Source organism: Wolffia australiana, chromosome 7 (genome assembly GCF_029677425.1).
Source record: "Wolffia australiana isolate 7733 chromosome 7, ASM2967742v1".
NCBI classification, from domain to species: domain Eukaryota; kingdom Viridiplantae; phylum Streptophyta; class Magnoliopsida; order Alismatales; family Araceae; genus Wolffia; species Wolffia australiana.
The window spans coordinates 3,394,936-3,400,506 of NC_135841.1; positions in this window are offsets into that span (position 1 = coordinate 3,394,936).

Below are 5,571 nucleotides of genomic sequence, written 5' to 3' on the forward strand. Positions count from 1 at the left end.
ATACTACGTTGGATTTGCTTCCACTGGTTGTCGTGATCCCCACGGTGGTGATCGCGAGGGGGAACTACATCCTCGGGTGGAAAAGGATCGTTCCTGTCTGGACGATTCCTGTTCCGTCCACGATGTCTATCATCAGGCGGATAAGGATCATTCCATGGGGGATGATTCCTATCATGCTCTGGGCCCTCTCCTCTGGTGGATGGTCATCGTCTTGTGCTAGATGATTTCCATCATGCACGGGGGCTCTATCCACAGATGAATAGGGATCATTCTGTGGGGGAAGATTCCTATCCTGACCTGGGGTCCTAGGCTCAGGCGGATGATAAGCTCAAATTTCGGGTGTTTTTACTGGTTATTAATCAGTTAAATCGTGTGAGGATTGAGCTTATGCAAACTTATAACCTCACAGCCTTAGGGCAAGTAAGGGTCGATCCACAGGGAGCAGAGAAAACAGCAGAAAATTCTTTTCAGTTTACTGTAGATTATTAGTTCAAGATTTTTAATTTCAGCTTTAATGTTCAGTTAAACTAACCTCAGTTAAGTTCTACAAATTATTATCTGTAAAACTTAACTGAACAGAGCCGTCAGCAGAGAATTTCCTGCTGACAGTGTGCTCTTGCCCTTTGAGGCAAAGGAGCAAACACCTTGCGCGCAAGTGCGGTCTGTGCGCAGGTGAATGCTCATGCATGGGGTTGCTGCCCGTGCGCAAGTGCTGCCTGCGCGCGGGATGGCTTCCCTATGCGCAGGCTGCTGCTTATGCACAGCGCGGCTGCTTGTGCACAGCCAGCTAACTGCGCGTGGGGTTGCTTGCCTGCGCGCGGGATGGCTGGCCTGTGCGCAGGCAATTACCTGCGCACGGGCGCGGCCTGGGCGGCTCGCAGCTAGCTGCGCGCAGCCTCTGGTGCGTGCGGCGGTGCTGCGCGCGGCCTTGGCTGCGTGCGGCGGTGCTGCGTGTGGCCTTGGCTGCGTGCGACATTGCTACGCACGGCCTTGGCTGCAGGAAGCTCGGCCTGTTGGCAACCTAAGCGGTGGCCTTGGTTGCTAGCTGCCTAGGCCCTCCTGTGGGAGTCAATTTCATAGAATTTGCTGAAGAACAGTTTAGGTTTTCAAAAAAACGAGAGGGAAAATCAATCTGAACAAACAAAGAACTCAAAGATCAAACTAGAAGATGAACAATCTCGTTTGGAACAATAGGGAGGTACCACTCAGCACCTTCCCCTCCAACCTCGATTGTCTTTGCAAGGAGAGGATGCACCAACTGAAAGTGAAACTCTCACACCACCTTGTGTCATGCCCTTCCGGCAAGATGACGATCGTCGTGCTCCAGCTACTCCTCAGCTTACTTCTCTCCCAGCTCCAATGCTCATCAGCCTTGGAGGGTCTACTGAAATCCTTCCTCTCCAAGCCCTAGCTTCCTTGAGAGAAATTCTGGACCACCTACAATGAGCCCTTAAGAGGCTATTTATAGGTTTCTCTTAAAACATGCTTAGTGGAGAAATTAGGGCTTCTTTGTTCTTGATTTTTCGCCAGCTCTTCTTGATCAAGTTCCTCTTTCTTTGGATCCTTAATCCATCTCTGTACTCATTAATCCAATATGTGAGATCTAATCCGCTTGATTCATAGAATCAACTGGGGTTAGTAAGTTGGAGAACTAATGCATATGAATGACAACAAATATCGATTAAATGGATGCAATGAATACTTTTATGCTCAAGAACTCATTAATATTTGATGACTGATGACTCTAAAATATGTCATCAAATAATCAAGTTCTCAAGTTTAAATTCATTAAAATTATCTTGTGAATTCATGCTAAGTTCATGCATATGTATTGTTTTATGAAATCACTAACCCCACTTGATTCTTTGAATCAAGTGGAATATATTTAACGTTTTATGGCTAGTGAACATTCAGAAACAGGTTAAGAAGATCAAGGAGAGAGGAGGATCATGAGAGTGGGCAAATTCGAAGTGGCAAAATTACGAAAATGCTTACAGCGGCAGAAAACCTATAAATACTTGAGCGAAGATAGCGATTGAAGAACCACGCCTCGCCGCAGGACGTGACAGGAAATCTCTCTTCTCGTTGGAAGAGTCACAAGATCTTCCAATGTTTCCGATTGTTTCGTTTAGATTTGATTTCAGTTTAAACTTTGTTCCTTTGTTGTTCAAATCGTCTTCCCAAATCTTCGAAAAACAAGGTTGTCCTCACACATGTTACTGATAAATAACCAGTAAAAAACACAGTAAAATTGAGCTTATCAATGACATATTGAGATTCATCAACTACCCCCCAACTTAGATCATTACTAGTCCCTTAGTAATGAAATGCAAGTGAGAATAAATGATGATCGTTAGTTGACTTTCAGCTTTTGATAACTTTGACTCATACTCTCAACAAGGAGTGGCTTCATCAATTGAACTTGGGCAATTTAAGGAAAATCCTGAAGATCTATTTCAACCCTTATACCGCAACTAAGTGCAGTTATGATTTATGGAGTACATATAGTAAGTACATATTATATGGAGTAAGGTTGAGTCAACACCCCAAGCGCACTACTGAACGAGGCGTAGAGAGCGGTGCTAATGCTGGCTCAATACTAATGGCTATACTAGCATCGGCTCAAACACATGGGAGACAGCTTTTCCACCTTTATTTTCAATGACATTTGCTGCTTGTTGGTCATATTTGATGACAGTCAACTTTGGTTTCTATAATGCAAGCTTATGCTTGTTTTGCGTAGTGTAACTTTCACTATGTATTTTGATGGCGCTTATCCACTACCCATGTGCCGTCCTTAGTAGACCGGCAGCTTATTCCCCCGAAGAGGTTTTGTATCCCTCTTGGTTTGGGGAGCTTCACTCACGTCAATAATAATAATGCCATTGAGCCAACACTCGCCCTACTCTCCACTAATGCTAAAAATTTCATGCCTGTAAGTGCTAACTCAACCTGAGGTGGGTGACAAGATGAGAGAAATATGGTGATAAAATGTATGAATTGTGGATAATACGAATCATTTGTGCACCTAGCTAGGCTTATTTCACCTAGGATCCCCTAACTGGCCAGCCTTTCAACTCTAACACCTTTGAAAAGAGCCCTATTGTCGTACTTATCATTGTGTGAGTATCTCCTAAGATCATCAAATATCCATGGTTTTGTTGATGCAAAACGAAAAAAAATTTTTGGATGGATGACAGAGCAGTTATGCATGCGACTCTATTCCCCCCCCCCCCTCCATAAAAAAGGCATGTTCCTACATGACGGGAAGTAAACTAGAGTAAGGAGAAATAGAGACCAAACCAGGGAATGGAGAGCGGCGACCGGCGATTTGAGTTGTCCATCTTGTGGTGTATGCGAGCGTGGAGAAGTAAGCTGCACATGACGACGCAAACAAAAATGAAGAAAACAAAAGCAGAACAAAAACAAGATATGGAAAATAAGAAAATAAGCAAACAAAATAAGATAGATAAAGTCAGATCATGCTACTATCATTCGGTGGTTTCTCTAGAGGAATATTTGTGGGGCCTTGTAGATCTTCCTCTTCTAAATAAGGTTTGAGCCTTTGTCCATTAACAGTGAATTGCTTTTGAGACGTAGGATCTAAGATTGTGACAGCTCCATTCTCAAAAACGTTTTGGACAATGAAGGGACCATCCCACCTAGTTTTCAATTTTCCTGGGAATAGTTTCAACCTAGAGTTGTAAAGCCAAACTTTCTGGTTTTCCAGAAAGGTTCTTCTCTTCACGCTTTTATCATGAAACATTTTCATCTTGGCTTTATAAATCCTCGAATTCTCATAAGCCTCATTTCGTAGTTCTTCCAATTCATTCAATCGAAGAAGCCTCTGTTTGCCGGCTTGCTCTAAATCCAAATTGAGTTTTCTAATGGCCCAAAGGGCCTTGTGTTCCAACTCAAGAGGTAGGTGACAGGCCTTTCCAAAAATCATTCGAAATGGGGACATTCCTAGAGGTGTTTTGTAGGCGGTCCTATAAGCCCATAATGCTTCGTCTAGTTTCCTAGACCAATCCTTCCCGTCCGGACGCACTATCTTCCTTAAAATCTTCTTAACCTCCCTATTGCACAATTCGACTTGACCATTAGCTTGAGGGTGATATGGGGTAGTGACTCGATGGTGGACACCAAACTTCTTTAGGAGGTTTCTAAAGTTATAATTTGTGGAATGAGATCCTCCATCACTAATAATGGCTCGTGGGCATCCATATCTATAGAAAATATGCTTTTCAATGAAATTGGTCACTACCTTACAGTCATTGGTTCTTGAGGGAATGGCTTCTACCCATTTGGACACATAATCGACTGCCATCAAAATATATTCATATCCATGGGAGTTAGGAAAAGGACCCATAAAATCAATTCCCCATAGATCAAAGATCTCCACTTCTAGGATGGGCTGTAAAGGCATTCGATCTCTCTTATTCATGTTAATGGAGGCTTGACAAGCTAGAAGGTTATTATAAAATTTCTGGGCATCTTGAAATAGGGTCGGCCAAAAGAAACCAGATTCAACAATTTTATGTGCTGTTACCTTAGATGAGTAGTGACCTCCTCCTGGTTTTGCATGGCAGAATTCCAAGATGCTTCGTTGTTCGCTTTCGGGAACGCACCGTCGCAGAATTTGATCTTGCCCTTGGTGAAATAGCTCCGGGTCTTCCCAGAAATAAAATCTTGCATCCTTCAGCAACTTCTTCCTCTCATGGGATGTCCAACCTGTAGGGATTTTTCCTGAAACAAGGAAGTTGACAATGTGTGCATACCAAGGAACAGATGTTCCTTGTGCAGTTAGAACATGCTCGTCAAGAAATGCATCATTTACCAATTCAGGTTGGGCACCTACAATTCGGGAGAGGTGGTCTGCCACTACATTCTCACACCACCCTTTCTTATCCTTAATCTCTAAATCAAACTCTTGTAGCAAGAGCACCCATCTCATGAGTCTAGGTTTCGCCTCCTTCTTTGCTAACAAATATCTAATAGCTGCATGATCAGAAAAAACAGTAATTTTGCTACCTAGTAGATAAGACCTAAATTTTTCTAAAGCAAAAATAATCGCCATCAGTTCCTTTTCAGTGGTAGTGTAATTCAATTGCGCATCAACTAAGGTCCTACTGGCGTAGTAGATGACCACGGGTTTCTTGTCAATTCGTTGACCTAACACTGCTCCTACAGCAAAATCAGAAGCATCACACATTAGTTCAAAAGGAAGGGTCCAATCGGGCCCTTGCAAGATAGGCGCATTCACCAAAGCTTCTTTCAACATATAAGATGCATTTTTAGCTTCTAGTGTTAGTTCATAATCATTATTCTTAGACGATAAAAGATTCGTGAGAGGTTTTAAAATTTTAGCAAAGTCTAAAATAAAGCGTCTATAGAAACCCGCATGGCCAAGGAAACCCCTAAGGGTTTTTAGGTTGGTTGGAGGTGGAAGGTCCTGGATGATTTCGATCTTGGCCTTGTCCACTTCCAATCCACGGCTGCTTACCATGTGGCCCAGCACCACTCCCTCCTTGATGTTCACAAGGTCCAGGCCTGAAGCTCTCTAGCAGCTTC